This window comes from Gorilla gorilla, chromosome 8 (genome assembly GCF_029281585.2).
Source record: "Gorilla gorilla gorilla isolate KB3781 chromosome 8, NHGRI_mGorGor1-v2.1_pri, whole genome shotgun sequence".
Lineage (NCBI taxonomy): Eukaryota > Metazoa > Chordata > Mammalia > Primates > Hominidae > Gorilla > Gorilla gorilla.
The window spans coordinates 84,289,682-84,307,198 of NC_073232.2; the positions used below are offsets into that span (position 1 = coordinate 84,289,682).

The 17,517-nt window shown below is 48.4% G+C and overlaps 1 protein-coding gene across 42 annotated transcripts in view; it reads left to right on the plus strand.

Annotated features, from left to right (window-relative positions):
• The window catches only part of PARD3 (par-3 family cell polarity regulator), a 705,875-nt gene that overhangs the window by 7,923 nt on the left and 680,435 nt on the right, over nt 1–17,517 (plus strand). Inside the window, exon 1 of one of the 42 annotated variants that reach the window (XM_063710183.1) lies at nt 7,036–7,352. The exons of the other annotated variants lie outside the window; for them this stretch is intronic. The gene's annotated coding sequence lies outside the window, so the exon portion shown is untranslated. Of the gene's footprint in view, nt 1–7,035; nt 7,353–17,517 lie in introns of those variants that run through there. 42 annotated transcript variants of the gene reach the window in all.

Consider the following 17,517-nt stretch of genomic DNA (forward strand, 5'->3'; position numbering starts at 1 on the left):
TAATGGACCAGCCTTTCCAGCATTTGGCTTTGGCTCCCAGAAATTTTGAGCTTTGGCAAATCTTACAAGCTCTGTGAGCCTCTGTTTCCCCATGTTCTCATATTCAGAGGTGCTGGGCTGGACTCCCACTGCCAGTTCCCTGAGCTGTGCAGGGACTCCTGGTCTGCATGGTTTGTTTTGGTGCTCATGGGACCATAAGTGATGTGCAGTGGCTTTTCAGATGGTTATACAGGCTCCAGGACCTCTTACTCCTCCCACCCATGCTGTGAGAATATTTTGCCTCCCCCCGACCCCCCCCAGCTTTGAAATGACAGGGCTTGCTCTCCAGGTCAAATGGATGCTGTTGAGAGTTAGGGTAAATTTTGCTTAGGGTTGGCTGGGTGAGAAGGCTCACGCCTGTAATCCCAGTGCTTTGGGAAGCTGAGGTGGGAGGATTGCTTGAGGCCAGGAGTTCAAGACCCAGCCTGGGCAACATAGTGAGACCCCGTCTCTTTTTAAAAAAATTAGCCAGGCATAGGAGGGGCGTGGTGGCTCACGCCTGTAATCCCAGTACTTTGGGAGGCCGAGGTGGGTGGATCACGAGGTCAGGAGTTCGAGCCTGGCCAAAGTCGTGAAACCCCATCTCTACTTAAAGTACAGAAAATAGCTGGGCATGGTGGTGCACGCCTATAATCACAGCTACTCGGGAGGCTGAGGCAAGAGAATCACTTGAATCCTGGGAGGCAGAGGTTGCAGTGAGCCAAGATTGCGACACTGCACTCCAGCCTGGGCGACGGGGAGATTCATCTAAAAAAAAAAAAAAAAATTAGCCAGACATGGTTGTGTGCATCTTTAGTCCCAGCTGCTCAGGAGGCTGACGTGGGAGGATTACTTGAGCTCAGGAGTTTGAGATTGCAGTGAGCTATGATGGTGCACTCCAGCTTGGGTGACACAGCGAGACTCTGTCTCTAACAGAAAAAAAAAAATTTGTCTAGGGTGTCCTTCAGAATTTCCTTCGTTCTTTTTTTTTGTCTTTTTGAGACGGAGTCTCGCTCTGTCGCCCAGGCCGGAGTGCAGTGACGTGATTTCGGCTCACTGCAAGCTCTACCTCCTAGGTTCACGCCATTCTCCTGCCTCAGCCTCCTGAGTAGCTGGGACTACAGGTGCCCACCACCACGCCCGGCTAATTTTTTTTGTATTTTTAGTAGAGGCGGGGTTTCACCGTGTTAGCCAGGATGGTCTCGATCTCCTGACCTCATGATCCACCCGTCTCAGCCTCCCAAAGTGCTGGGATTACAGGCGTGAGCCACCGCGCCCGGCCCCAGAATTTCTTATTGTCTCAAGATAAGTATCTTTTAATGTAAATCACATCATGCTCAGAAGTGACTAAGACAGTTCCCTTTGTGAATTGCAGATGTATGATATTGCATGATACGAACTGTATGGTATATGCACATACGTGTGTATTTCTGGGGTTGGTCTTTTATGGTGGTATACATTTAAGTCATTTTAGAGATGATAGTCAAGTCAACATTCTCCCAATCTTGGTGTTTTTAACTATTCAGACACTGTAAGATTTAAGGTTTTGGAACTCAGATGTATATTTTTCTAGTGTCTGGTTTTCCCCTTCTTTTATTGGAGATGGAGTCTCACTTTGTGGCCCAGGCTGCAGTGCAGTGGCACAGTCTCGGCTCACTGCAACCTCTGCCTCCTGGGTTCAAGCGATTCTCCTGTCTCAGCCTTCTGAGTAGCTGAGATTACAGGCGCCTGCCACCACACCTGGCTAATTTTTTGTATTTTTAGTAGAGACAGGGTTTCACCATGTTGGCCAAGCTGGTCTTGAACTCCTGATCTCATGATCCGCCCGCCTCAGCCTTGCAAAGTGCTGGGATTACAGGTGTGAGCCACCGCCCCCGGCCTTTCCCTTTATATTGATTGTACCGCATCCCTTTAGATTAGAAAACTAATCTATGTTATAGGGTTTATATGTTTCAAAAAGCCTCTTTGAGATAGACTATGCTAAAAATCAGTGTTTCTTTCTTTAACACTTAAGAAATCAACTTGATATTATGTCTCAAAAACCTAAAATTGCTAACCAATTGAAAGATGTGTATTAATATTAAAAACACAAAGAAAGGAGTGTTGTTTTTGTGTAGGTGGTATATATGAGACTAGGTTTTTTTTGTTCGATTTCTTTTACATAGACAATACAAATTAAAAAAAAGTTTTTATGTCTGTGTTTTAATTTTCTTCTCTAAGTCCAATGTTAAGTCCAAAATTAAAAAATAAACTCTTTAGAAGTCTGAGGGACAAAGGAAAAAAGAAAACAACTCTTCTAGGAAACGTATTTTCTTATACCACAAAGGCATTTAACATGTGTCATTTATAATGCTGAAACCCAGTGTGCAAAGCCATATGTGAATAATGGTTAGCCAGATTCCTGCCCGGCAGGGTTATACTCTAAACTTGGATTTCTTTTATTACAGACAGCAGCACCTGCAGAAGAAGGAGGTAAAATGTGCAGGATATTGGTTCCTGATGTACTACAACACAGGATATGACTAATCACTAAATTCACTAATGTTGAACATAGGATTTGGTACCTTTACCACTTTGTTAGAGATCTGGAAAAAAAATCTTCTAGACGAATCTAGTTGATCTTGGCTGAGTGCAGTGGCTCATGCCTGTAATCCCAGCACTTTGGGAGGCCAAGGTGGGTGGATCACTTGAGGCCAGGAGTTCAAGACCAGCATGGCCAACATGACAAAACGCCATCTCTATTAAAAATACAAAAAAATTTAGCTGAGTGTGATGACAGATGCCTGTAATACCAGCAACTTGGGAGTCTGAGTAGTGAGAATCGCTTGAACCCGGGAGGCAGAGGTTGCATTGAGCTGAGATTGTGCCACTGCACTCCAGCCTTGGCGATAGAGCGAGACTTCATCTCAAAAACAAACAAACAAAAAAAACAAATCAAGTAGATCTCTAAGTGCATCATTTGGATTGATTACTATTTTTTACTGCATCTGGAAGGTGGTGGCATTTTAGCAGTTGTGTTGAGGAATATGAAATAAATATATTTTAAATTATGAAAGCACATTCTATCAGGAATATGTTTTCCAAGGAAACTTGCAATGCTAACAAACTCCTGAACTTTATTATTGTTATTTTTTATTTTTATTTTTTATTTTCCGAGATGGAGTCTTGCTCTGTCACCCAGGCTGGAGTGCGATGGCGCGATCTCGGCTCACTGTGACCTCCACCTCCTGGATTCAAGCAATTCTACAACCTCAGCCTCTCAAGTAGCTGGGGTTATAGGTTCCAGCCACCACACCTGGCTAAATTTTTGTATTTTTAGTAGAGATGAGGTTTCACCATGTTCACCAGGCTGGTCTTGATGGAGTCTTGAACTTCTGACCTAAAGTCATCTGCCTGCCTTGGCCTCCCAAAGTGCTGAGATGACAGGCGTGAGCCACCGCGCCCGGCCAACTCCTGAACTTTCTATGGTGGGGTCATTTTTGTCTTTTACGTTTTAAGACTCACACAGATGTTTGCAAAAACACCGTTAGCTGAAAGTGGAAAGTTTGGTGATGGGTATTTTGCTTCTAGGAAGCAAAATCAGGATCAGGATTCTGAAGAGGAATCTCTCCCAGACATTTATGGAGAGTTAAGAGAAGTACCTTTGTGAGCACGTGATTCCTGCCTTCTATTTTTTTTTTTTTTTTTTTTTTTGAGACGGAGTCTCACTCTGTTGCCCAGGCTGGAGTGCAGTGGTTTGATCTCGGCTCACTGCAACCTCCGTCTCCTGGGTTCAACTGATTCTCTCACCTCAGCCTCCCAAGTAGCTGGGATTACAGGCATGCACCACCACACCCAGCTAATTTTTTTTTTTTTTTTTCATTTTTAGTAGAGACGGGGTTTCGCCTTGTTGGCCAGGCTGGTCTTGAATTCCTGACCTCAAGTGATCCACCCGCCTCGGCTTCCCAGAGTGCTGGGATTACAGGCGTGAGTCACCGTGCCTGGTCGGGAGTCCTGCCTTTTAATACCACCTGCTTTGTGGGGTTGTTGTCTGGGTTCAAAAAGAGAATGTGAAAAGGTATTGTAGGAGGCCAGGTGGACTACATGTTAGCTGTACTGTCCCTTTGTTTTTACCAGGAGTGTTTGCCAGTGATTAAGTCTCACTAGAATAGGCTTTTCTAAATTGTTTTATCTCCTCCTCATTAGAACTTCACTACATGTGGGAAATCATGTGGCAAAACTGTCTCCCTTAAAAAAAAAGTCACCAAGGAAACCTCCTTCTGCAATTTAAGAAATAAAATCCCAGTGACATTGATTTGGATGCTCCAAACATGTCCATAATGGAAGAGCTTTTCCAGGTTTTGGTTTGGGCCCCCCAGACCAAAGCTTTGACACATAATACAAGCTCTGTAAGTCTGTTTTCCTGTCTGTAATTTGGGATTGTCATCTTTGTAGGGTGTCATGGAGATTAAGTTATTCACTGTAGACAATGCCCCTTTCATGTAATAGATTCTGTCAGTATTAGATCTTTTTCTTTCTCTTCAAGTTTCAAACATAGATTAGGCAAAATTTTAATGGCTATTTCACAAAATCAGCTTGATTCTTGTTTATGATATCAAGTGTTGTTTTTCCAGGTTGTCTGTTAAAGGGCTACTTTTTTTTTTTTTTTTTCTAAAAGTGCTTTAGAAATTCCAGTGTTAGTATGTATGCATCATTTAGCTAAGAATGAAGATATAAAGATCACCCAACAGTTTAAGCTGATTCTTTTACAGGTCAAGGAGAATTGTGTTTGTCTAGCTGTCTTAGCTGTGTAGGACTTTCTACTTGTTACTTCCTAAATAATTGCAGCCGCAACACTGCTACTTCAAAGGAAATTACATAAATTTTATTTGCTGTAGTTAAAGTACATTAAAAGGCATCACTTACACATTTTTCATTAAAAATACTTTTAAAACTTGGAAAGGATAAAAGTATAAAATGTAAATACTGTCTGTATTAATAAAATGCAGAGATGTTTTAAAGGCCTTTAGTGTTTATTAACTAGTAATAGTTCTGAGAATACCCTGGAGCTCAAATAGATAATCTGTGTTATAAAATAAATGGGAAAGTTGACATTTTTGTGACTTTTCTAATCCTTATGATATAGGCCTCTATAATTCATGTGTCCATAACACTTCTTAAGATGTTATTTTGGGCATCTTAAGATGGTGATTTCGGGCAGCTAAATCAGCAACAAAGGAACACAGAACATCTTTTGCTTAGGTAGGTAGTTGTAAGGGTTGACAGATTGATGCAACTTTTAATACTTTAGTTTGGCTAAAGGCACCCAGTGCCAATCACCTGAAGACTTCACCCAGGAGTTGACCTATTTATCATACTAAATAGGGAGTGGCGTCTTGAAGGCTCATTCACATTCTGGGCTTGGCAGGCAGTGCGATGAAGTCAGACTTGCAGTTATCAACACCCTGGCTTTGTATTCAAGAGGACTACCTCCTCTCATCCGTCTTTTTCATACCACAGTATTGAAGGGGTTGTTTTCCTCTTTGAAGACCTTAAACATCTCATTAATTAAAGTAATGCTTCTTCCCTCTCCCCATATGCATTTAGGGAAGTCGCTAAGCAGTGATTGAAGTAGTAAAGCTTATCTAGTGGCACAGCACTCCTATTTTGACTCTGATCCCTTCCTGTATTTATTTGTAAACCTTTTTTCATGTGAGTGTGTTTGAAATTCCAAGTTTTAGTTTCCTACAGGATGTGAAAAAGACCTAGCAGCACGGGAGATAGGAATGTATTTTTGTGCGTCTGTCTCTTGCCTTCATGCTTCCCCGTTGTTTTTGTGCTTTGCTAATGAAAGTGATGAATGGTGCTTTCAAAAGCTTTCCAGAATACTCAAGTGTTTTATAACAAAATTGCAGAGAAATAATTCGGAGAATTTTTGACAGATCTTAGAGTGTTTTGATAGGGGGGATTTTAGTCCGAGGCAGAAGAGTTTTGGCCCTGCATTGTTTCTTTACCGATGAGAAGTGAAGCTGCTTTCTTTATAGATTCCGGGGAGTGGTATTTTAAGCTCTGTCTCTGCTTTTGGTGTTAGAAAGCTTTTTAGGTCAGGACTCATGATCGAAAAGCTCTTGCATAAGAGGTGCTTTTATCAGGGGCATTATTTATCTGCCTATTAGTTTAGGAGGTTGTTGGGAAGGTACCGTTTTAACAACAGTGAAACCTGTCACTTTTTTTTCATTCCTAACTTACTGTGAAGGAGTTTCAGACAGCAAGGAGGAGATCCAGGAGACAGTGGTATCAGAAAATGGTAGCATTACCATTATTATTTTTTATTTTTTGTTTTTTCGAGATGGAGTCTCGCTCTGTCACCCAGGCTGGAGTGCAGTGGCATGATCGCGGCTCACTGCAAGCTCTGCCTCCCGGGTTCAAGCAATTCTCTTGCCTCAGCCTCCCGAGTAGCTGGGATTGCAGGTGCCCACTACCACGCCTGGCTAATTTTTTGTATTTTTAGTAGAGATGGGGTTTCACCTGGTTTACCAGGCTGGTCTTGAACTCCTGACCTCAGGTGATTCGCCTACCTCGACCTCCCAAAGTGCTGGGATTTACAGGCCTGAGCCACCGTGCCTGGCCAGTATTAACATTATTATCAAGAGTAATGGTAAGCACTCATGGCACATGTTGTATCAAGCCCTGTGTGCTGGGCTCAGTGCTTTGTGTGTATATGTTAATCTCATGGAGTTGTGATATTGGTGTAATCCAGAGTTTACAGATGAGTAAGCTTGGGCTAGAGAGGATAAGAAACTTTTTTTTTTTTTGGGAAGTTGCACAACTGAGGGTCTTGCTCTGTCACCCAGACTGGAGTGCAGTGGCATGATCATGGCTCACTGTAGCCTCAACCTCCTGGGCTCAAGCAGTCTTCCTGCCTCAGCCTCCCGAGTAGCTGGGACTACAGGTATGTACCACCTATGCCTAGTTAATTTATTTTTATGTTTGTAGAGATGGAGTCTCACTGTATTGCCCAGGCTGGTCTTGAGCTTCTGGGCTCAAGTGATCTTCCTGCCTCAGCTTCACAAGTAGCTGGGACTACAGGCATGCACCACCACACTTGGCTAATTTGTTTTTTTTTTTTTGTAGAGACGAGGTTTTACTTTTCTGCACAAGCTGATCTTCAACTCCTGGGCTCAAGTGACCCTCCCACTTTGGCTCCCCAAAGTGCTGGGATTGCAAGTGTCAGCCACCGTACCCAGCCGGCTTGGCTGCCTTTGGCAGACTCTAACTTCAGAGCCTGCACAGTGAGTTGCTATACCATGACAAACTGATGTGCATTTTAAGATGCTGCAATTCCATAAGAAAGAGTAAGTGATCCCGCGGGAGAAGAACAGGGTTTTTTCCTGACTTGGGTTTGCTTGAATGGCTTATGGGTTCAGGGAATAAGTGCACCTTTGGGATCAGCTTCAGGCTAGTGAGGGTAAAAAAGGTGCATGGCTAGCTGTCAAAGACCCTTGCTTCTCTGGTGTGGCCTCTGGGCCAGCAGCACTGGCATCTCTTGGGAACTTGCTGGAAATGTACAATCTCGGGGCCCATTCTAGACACCTCCGTATAGGAATCTGTATGGAGCCTGGGCATGGTGGCTCCCGCTTGTAATCCCAGCACTTTGGGAGGCCAAGGCGGGTGGATCACCTGAGGTCAGGAGTTCGAGACCAGCCTGGCCAACATGGTGAAACCCCATCTCTACTAGAAATACAAAAATTACCTGGGTATGGTGGCAGGCACCTGTAGTCACAGCTACTCGGGAGGCAGAGGCAGGAGAATCGCTTGATCCCGGGAGGTGGAGGTTGCAGTGAGCCGAGATCGCGCCACTGCACTTCAGCCTGAGTGACATCCCCAGTTGGTGCTAGAGCAACTGCTCTTAACCTTGGCAGCAAAGGTTTTAGAATGTTGATACCTAAGCTCCATATAAACCAAGGGGGTGAGGTCTCTGGGTCACGTTTGGAGATTGGTGTTTCTGTAAAGTTCTTCAGGAAGCTCTTCAGGTGGTTGTCTGTGCAGCCAGGTTGGAGGACTCCTGGCCCAGGCCAACCTCCAGACCTTTTGGAGTTGTTGCATTATGTGATTTGCAGCCCTGCTCGCCTTTGGACTGTGCATGGAAATTTCCAAAACACAAGTTGAGATGATCAGCCAGCATGCTCAAGGGCTGGTCACTTGTGTGACAGTGGATCAGCCTGTATGTGTGGGGTTTTTTTTTTTTTTTGGAGACAGAGTCTCACTCTGTTCCCCAGTCTGGAGTGCAATGGCGACATCTCGGCTCACTGCAACCTCTGCCTCCCGGGTTCTAGTGACTCTCCTGCCTCAGCTTCCCGAGCGGCTCGGATTACAGGCACCCACCACCACATCTGGCTAATTTTTGTATTTTTAGTAGAGATGCGGTTTCACCATGTTGGTCAGGGTGGTCTCGAACTCCTGACCTCAGGTGATCCACCTGCCTCGGCCTCCCAAAGTGCTGGAATTACAGTTGTGAGCCACTGTGCCCGGCATGTTTTTTTTTTTTTCTTCCTCCTCTCCTCCTCCTCCTTTCTTCTCATTTCTTCTTCTCCTTTCTCCTTCTCCTTCTCCTTCTTCATGGGACAGGGTTTTGCACTTGCTGTGTTCCCCAGGTTGGAGTACAGTGGTGCCATCAATAGCTCACTGCAGCCTCAAACTGCTGGGCTTAGGTGATCTTCCTGCCTCAGCCTCCTGAGTAGCTAGGACTACAGGTACATGCTACCATGCCCAGCTCATTAAGCATTTTTTTTTTTCTTTTTGTAGAGATGGGTTCTTGCTAAGTTGCCCAGGCTGATCTTGAACTTTTGGTCTCAAGTGATCCTCTTGCCTCAGCCTCCCATAACACTGGGGTTATAGGGGTGAGCTACCATATCCAGTCTGTATATTTTCTTTGTGTCTTTGTGTGTTTTCTTTTTTGAGGCCGAGTCTCGTGCTGTTGCCCAGGCTGGATATATTTTCATTTTTGACTTTTGAAGTCATTCAATTCTCCTGCCTGTTAATTTTGTTGAGTTTTATTTGTAGAAACAGAGACAACACATGTGCAAGGTCATCCTTAGGTTTTAGCTGTTGACTCTAAATGATGTCTAGTCTAATAGCCACTTCTACTAAACAGAAATTGGTTAAGGAAGGGCAGTGAGAGACAGCACGGGGGAGTTGTAATGAGATGGGGGAGGGAAAGGCCAGTTTGAGTAAAATATATGAGTTATCCTTTGAGCCAGGTTATGTCCTCTGGGTGTTTGTATATATAGAAACCGGTCAACTATGGTATTTGGTTTTGGGTAAAGCAGAGATGAGGGCTTCTGAGTAGTGGACAGAATACTTCTCTTGCAAGAGTTGCTTTTCGAGCTTGTTTATGGATACACATCCATTTTTGTTGGATGGAGCGGTAGTATTAGAGAAGACTGTTGGCACACTTTCACAAAGTAGGTAAGGGATTCCTTTTCTACATGTTTAGACTTTACTTTGGCCAGGTGCGGTGGCTCACGCCTGTAATTCCAGCACGTTGGGAGACTGAAGTGGGAGGATTGCTTGAGGCCAGGAGTTGAGACCAGCCTGGGCAACACAGTGAGACCCTGTCTCTACAAAGAATAAACATAAATTAGCCAGGCGGGATGGCATGCACCTGTAGTCTCAGCTACTCGGGAGGCTGAGGTGGGAGAATCGCTTGAGCCCAAGAGTTCAAGGATGCAGTCAGTTATGGTTGTGCCCCTGCACTGCAGCCTGGGTGACAGAGCAAGACCTTGTTAACCACTTACTTAGCTCCTTGGAACAGTCCCACTGAACAAGTCCCCTCATGACACCAGATTGCCAGTGGGCCTGGCTGTTGTTGGCAAATATAAGCTCCTGGTTGTGCTGCCTCATGAACCTAACCATGGGTCTGACAATTTGTATGTCCATGGATTGATTTTATTTCATTTATTTTATTTTTTTTGAGATGGAATCTCGCCCTGCCATCCAGGCTGGAGTGCAGTGGCACGATCTCAGTTCATAGCAACCTCCGTCTCCTGGGTTCAAGTGATTCTCCTGCATCAGCCTCCCAAGTAGCTGGGATTACAGGCATGCACCACCATGCCTGGCTAATTTTTGTATTTTTAGTAGAGACGGGGTTTTGCCATTTTGGCCAGGCTGGCCTTGAACTCCTAACCTCAGGTGATCCACTCGCCTCAGCCTCCCAGAGTGCTGGGATTACAAGCGTGAACCACTACATCTGGCCAGGAAATAATTTCTTCAAGGGTACTTTCAGGGCTGCAAAGTGCAGTTCTTTGAAATACTATTTTAAAATATTTTCTTCAAATCTGCTGCAACTATGGGAACTGACTAGTACTGAATTTTATAGACCTGATAGAAATTACTCTAAAGACATAATGTGTCTGATAGTAATGTCCATGTAAGAATTTTAAAAATAATATTCAGCAGTTTCAAATAGCACTTAACCCCAAGTTGATAGTAAAAATGTTTTTTGAACCCTAGTTTATATTTAGGTGTTGCTGCATAACCAACCCAAAACTTAATGGCTTAAATAAACAACGATTTAATTATATCTCATGATTTTGTGGGCCAGGAATTTGGGCAGGGCTCAGCTGGGTTATTCTTCCGTGCCACTTGGGGTTACTTGCATGTATTTACCTGGCAGATGATGACCTGGCCTGGAAAGTCCTAGATGGCTCCATTCATATATCTGGTGTTTGGTGGGGGTAACTAACTAGAATGTTGGGCTCAGCTGGGACTTTTTTTTGTTTTTGTTTTTTCAGGTTCATAGTTTATTGTACAAATTGAATTATCACATGATGAGTTGACATTAGCTTTTCCATGGAACTTGGATTAGCATGGGAATTTAACAGATGAGGCACAGTTTAGAACCCATGTATACTGCTTTCACAGCTGGAGTTTTTAAAGATCTTAACTTGAAGTGTAAGATCATGAAAGCAATGTCTCTATATGTCAGTTCATCCCACCTGTGTGAGTATAAGAGTTGACTTTTTAATTTTTTTATTTATGTTATGTTATGTTATGTTATTTTTGAGATGGAGTTTCGCTCTTGTTGCCCAGGCTGGAGTGCAATGGCACGATCTCAGCTCACTACAACCTCCACCTCCTGGGTTCAAGCAATTCTCCTGCCTCAGCCTCCTGAGTAGCTGGGATTACAGGCATGCACCACCACGCCCGACTGATTTTGTATTTTTAGTAGAGATGGAGTTTTCTCCATGTTGGTCAGGCTGGTCTTGAACTCCCTACCTCAGGTGATCCGCCCACCTTGGCCAAAGTGCTGGGATTGCAGGCGTGAGCCACCACACCCGGTTTTTTTTTGAGACAGGGTCTTGCTCTGTTGCCCGGGCTGGAGTACAGTGGTGCAGTCAGCTCACTACGGCCTCAAAATGCTGGGCTCAAGTGATTCTCCCACCTCTCAGCCTCCCGAGTAGCAGGGACTACAGATGCGTGCCACCATGCCTGGCTAATTTTTGAATTTATGTAGAGATAGGGTCATACTATGTTGCCCAGGCTGGTCACAAATTCCTGGGCTTAAGTGAGGCTCTTCCTTTGGCCTCTCAAAGTGCTGAGATTATAGGCATGAACTACCATGCCCGCTCTGAAATACGTTTTACTACCAGTGAACTGGAATTGGGCATCTCCCTCCCGACCTGCCATGATTTTAATCTTGCCAAAGCCACAATCAATCCCACAACCAGTGTCCTTCAGTGCAAGCAACCCTCAGGTGGGACTTGTTGACTGGAGCACCTGCATGTGGTGTCTCCAGCATAGAGGCCTCCGGATGGTTGGACTTCTTGTACTGTGGCTCAGGGCTCCTGGACAGTATCCCAAGAGTCAGGAAGAAGCAGCTGTCACTCTCTCAAGTTTTAGACCTGGAAGACAGCACAGCTTTATTGTCCCTGTATTCTATTTGCCAAATTAGTCAGTAAGCCTGCCTAGGTTCAGGGCAGGGCATGCAGACTCCACTTGTCAGTGTGAGGAGTGTCCAAGGCCTTGGGGTCATCTTTATTCTGCCATAGATATGTGTGTGTGTGCACATATGTGTGTGTATCACATATAACATCAAACATTTTTTTTTTTATTGTTATGTGTCATGTTTCAAAGTCATCTTTTTCTTGATCTGGGCAAGGGCAATAAAATGTATGTCCTGAACTTTTGAAGCTGACAAACTTAAGAAGTAGTTTGTGTTCATATTTCATGAGCCCAAAGATCTAACAGCTTTCCCAGGCTATGTGGTAGAAAGAGATAATGATAATAACATCTTAGGTTTATGTGGCATCTTCTAAGAGGTTCAAAGTGGTGGTTCCACTCATTTCTTTATGGGAATATACTGTGAAGTCCATAAGCAGTAGTACCCCCAAGTTCATACACAGAGGTGGGAATGCAGTAATTTCATCATTCTACTAATGAACAGCGTTCAGAAGGCAGTTCTTGTAGTGATCTGTTTACTGATAGAACTTCTGTGAATCTGCCTTTCTTAGATAAGATTTTGGAAAATGATAGAAATTAACTTTTGTGTGCCTGGTAATAAATAATATACTATTTATCAAAGAGATGTCATATTTGAAGAAGAGTCAGTTATTTTTCTGAAGTGAAATTTTTTTGGGGGAGAAGTTTTAGAGACATGGCATTGCAGGGATGTCTGTAATAGATTAAAAAGTCTACATCCTCAGCAGAGGCAGAAACATACAGTGGAAAGGGTATAGGTGGTTATGTGGCCATCCCTGTACTGAGTATGTGGCCAGGACTGAGGGTGACATTGCAAGTGGAAACCCTTGTCCCCTGTGTGATATCTGTTCATGAGTCCCCCCAACCCCCACCCCCCGCTGACTGTGGGAGTGTCTCTTTGTACTTACGGGAGATTGAATGGAGTTTTCAAGTATAATTCAACCATATGTTGAGTTTGCTTACCTTTGCTGTTTAGAGCTTATCCTTTGAGTAAGGTGCAAGTCCACTGTAAATGTGGTATTACTTAAATACATTCCATTTTTCTTAAAATGAGATACTTTACCTCTAATTGAAGGTATCAGGGGATAAACAGTTTTTCAGGCACCATTTGTTATGGATTATCTCCTGGTTCATGAATATTGCATTCTTTTTTTTTTTTTTTTTTTTTTTTTTTTTATTGATCATTCTTGGGTGTTTCTCGCAGAGGGGGATTTGGTAGGGTTACAGGACAATAGTGGAGGGAAGGTCAGCAGATAAGCAAGTGAACAAAGTTCTCTGGTTTCCCTAGGCAGAGGACCCTGCGGCCTTCCGCAGTGTTTGTGTCCCTGGGTACTTGAGATTAGGGAGTGGTGATGGCTCTTAACGAGCATGCTGCCTTCAAGCATCTGTTTAACAAAGCACATCTTGCACCGCCCTTAATCCATTCAACCCTGAGTGGATACAGCACATGTTTCAGAGAGCACAGGGTTGGGGGTAGGGTCACAGATCAACAGGATCCCAAGGCAGAAGAATTTTTTCTTAGTACAGAACAAAGTGAAAAGTCTCCCATGTCTACCTCTTTCTACACAGACACGGCAACCATCCGATTTCTCAATCTTTTCCCCACCTTTCCCCCCTTTCCATTCCACAAAACCGCCATTGTCATCATGACCCGTTCTCAATGAGCTGTTGGGTATACCTCCAAGCCGGGGTGGTGGCCGGGCAGAGGGGCTCCTCACTTCCCAGTAGGGGCGGCCGGGCAGAGGCGCCCCTCACCTCCCGGATGGGGCGGCTGGCCAGGCGGGGGGCCGAACCCCCACCTCCCTCCCGGACAGGGCGGCAGGCTGGGCAGTGGGCTGACCCCCCCACCTCCCTCCCGGACGGGGTGGCTGGCCAGGCGAGGGGCTGACCCCCCACCTCCCTCCCGGACAGGGTGGCAGGCTGGGCGGTGGGCTGACCCCCCCACCTCCCTCCCGGACGGGGCGGCTGGCCGGGCTGAGGGGCTCCTCACTTCCCAGTAGGGGCGGCCGGGCAGAGGCGCCCCTCACCTCTCGGACCGGGTGGCCGGCCAGGCGGGGGGCCGAACCCCCACCTCCCTCCCGGACAGGGCGGCAGGCTGGGCGGTGGGCTAACCCCCCCACCTCCCTTCCGGACGGGGCGGCTCGCCGGGCGGGGGACTGACCCCCCCCCACCTCCCTCCTGGACGGGTTGGCTGGCCGGGCGGGGGGCTGACCCCCCCACCTCCCTCCCGGACAGGGTGGCAGGCTGGGCGGTGGGCTGACCCCCCCACCTCCCTCCCGGACGGGGCGGCTGGCCGGGCTGAGGGGCTCCTCACTTCCCAGTAGGGGCGGCCGGGCAGAGGCGCCCCTCACCTCCCGGACGGGGCGGCTTGCTTGGCGGGGGGCTGACCCCCCCACCTCCCTCCCGGACGGGGCGGCTGGCCGGGCGGGGGGGGCTCCTCACTTCCCAGTAGGGGCGGCCGGGCAGAGGTGCCCCTCACCTCCCGGACGGGGCGGCTGGCCAGGCGGGGGGTTGACCCCCCCACCTCCCTTCCGGACGGGGTGGCTGGCCGGGCGGGGGGCTGACCCCCCCACCTCCCTCCCGGACAGAGCGGCTGGCCGGGCAGAGGGGCTCCTCACCTCCCAGTAGGGGCGGCCGGGCAGAGGCGCCCCTCACCTCTCGGACCGGGTGGCCGGCCAGGCGGGGGGCCGAACCCCCACCTCCCTCCTGGACAGGGCGGCAGGCCGGGCGGTGGGCTAACCCCCCCACCTCCCTTCCGGACGGGGCGGCTCGCCGGGCGGGGGGCTGGCCCCCCCACCTCCCTCCCGGACGGGGCGGCTGGCCGGGCGGGGGACTGACCCCCCCCCCACCTCCCTCCTGGACGGGTTGGCTGGCCGGGCGGGGGGCTGACCCCCCCACCTCCCTCCCGGACGGAGCGGCTGGCCGGGCAGAGGGGCTCCTCACTTCCCAGTAGGGGTGGCCGGGCAGAGGCGCCCCTCACCTCCCGGACAGGGTGGCTGGCCGGGCGGGGGGCTGATCCCTCCACCTCCCTCCCGGACGGGGTGGCTGGCCGGGTGGGGGGCTGACCCCCCCACCTCCCTCCCGGACGAGGTGGCTGCCGGGCGGAGACGCTCCTCACTTCCCAGACGGGGTGGCTGCTGGGCGGAGGGGCTCCTCACTTCTCGGGCGGGGCGGCTGCCGGGCGGAGGGGCTCCTCACTTCTCAGACGGGGCGGTTGCCAGGCAGAGGGTCTCCTCACTTCTCAGACGGGGCGGCCGGGCAGAGACGCTCCTCACATCCCGGACTGGGCGGCAGGGCAGAGGTGCTCCCCACATCTCAGACGATGGGCGGCCGGGCAGAGAGGCTCCTCACTTCCCAGATGTGATGGCGGCTGGGAAGAGGCGCTCCTTGTTTCCTAGATGGGATGGCGGCCGGGCAGAGACGCTCCTCACTTTCCAGACTGGGCAGCCAGGCAGAGGGGCTCCTCACATCCCGGACGATGGGCGGACAGGCGGAGACGCTCCTCACTTCCCAGACGGGGCAGCAGCCGGGCAGAGGCTGCAATCTCGGCACTTTGGGAGGCCAAGGCAGGCGGCTGGGAGGTGGTTGTAGCGGGCCAAGATCACGCCACTGCACTCCAGCCTGGGCACCATTGAGCACTGAGTTAACCAGACTCTGTCTGCAATCCCGGCACCTCGGGAGGCCGAGGCTGGCTGATCACTCGTGGTTAGGAGCTGGAGACCAGCCCAGCCGACACAGCGAAACCCCGTCTCCACCAAAAAAATACGAAAACCAGTCAGGCGGGGCGGTGCGCGCCTGCAATCGCAGGCACTCGGCAGGCTGAGGCAGGAGAATCAGGCAGGGAGGTTGCAGTGAGCTGAGATGGCAGCAGTACCGTCCAGCTTCGGCTCGGCATCAGAGGGAGACCGTGGAAAGAGGGGAGAGGGAGACCGTGGAAAGAGGGAGAGGGAGAGGGAGAGGGAGAGGGAGAGGGAGCATGAATATTGCATTCTTATGTGAAGTGATCCACCCTTCACGTTTCCCCAGAGTAAAATTTTTTTTTTTTTTGAGATGGAGTTTCACTCTTGTTGCCCAGGCAATGGCGCAGTCTTGGCTCACTGCAACCTCCGCCTCCCAGGTTCAAGCAATTCTCCTGCCTCAGACTCCCAAGTAGCAGGGATTATAGGCGTGTGCCACCACGCCCAGCTAATTTTGCATTTTTAGTAGAGATGGGGTTTCTCCGTGTTGGTCAGGCTGGTCTCAAACTCCTGACCTCAGGTGATCTGGCTGCCTTGGCCTCCCAAAGTGCCGGGATTACAGGCGTGAGGCACCGTGCCCAACCTTCCCAGAGTAAACTTTCTAAGGATGGCTTTTATATCCCTGACTAGTACAGAGAACTCCATGGGTTCTGTGTGGTTTTCCAAGTAGAATTCAAATTTATCAGCCTGAAAAATGACCCCAGCCTGCCCTCTTCCCTTTACCGCCACAACCCCTTCCTTCCCTCTCCCTGATCATGGCAGAACTGACTCTCACTGCTGCCCTGGAGTCCTACTGCCCTCCAGCTCCCTTGTGTTCGTGAGTTGTCCCTGGCCTGGGATACTCTGCCCCTCCTTTTTCCCTCTCCTCTTGGCTCTCCCATTTTTTCATCTGCACTGCTGCCAGAGCTGTGCTTTTTGTTCAGAAAGCTCTTTGTGGCCTCTGCGACGGTCCCCCAGCTCCCCAGGTGGGCTCAAGGCTGTCTGCACCACCCTGGGCTTCTCAGTGCCACACCGAGTGCCACTGCTGGAGCCCACACCTGCAGTCCCTGCTGCAGCCCCAGGCATTGTCCAGATGGTGCCTTTGCGGATTCTCCACCCACAACCCAGGGAGATGCAAAAGTAGATTATGTTGAGTTCAAGGTATATAAAGAACCACTGTACAAACATGTGCTTTTTGAAAGGAAGTTACTCCGATAATTTTGACCGTGTTATTACATGTTTTATTAGTTGTAAATAATTAAAAGTGGATGAACATTTAAGAGAGAGTGAGCTGATACCATCAAGGAGGATTTCTGCAGTCTCCTTCTTTGACGAGGGTGTTCACCCAGCAGCCTGTAGGCATGAGCAGTGCCTGGAGTCCTCTGCTTTCTGCTGCCAAATTTGCTGCTGCACAGGTCACTGTAGACCTCCTGGGTGCAGGTGCAGCTCCAGCGGGTGGCGACTTGTTCCTAGGTAGACAGAACAGGGGGACATGTATCCTTGTGGGAAAACAGTGTACTTGAGAACTGCAGGGCAGTCACGACTAATGCTGTTATTAAGAAATACTCCTGGCTTTGTGACTCTGGGTGTTTTTAATCTTTTATAATTAAACATAAGTGAATATTGAGGTGTATTTTAGCATTTGCTGTACTCTGCTAAGTAGAGTTTGTGACATGTTGATAATGGGAGAATGGGTGCTACTATAGTAAAGAAAAACAGAGAGCTGGTGCTGGGTGCGGTACCTGTGCCTGCAGTCCCAGTGCTTTGGGAGGCTGAGGCAGGCGCGTCGCTTGAGGCCAGGAGTGTGAGACCTGCCTGGGCAACA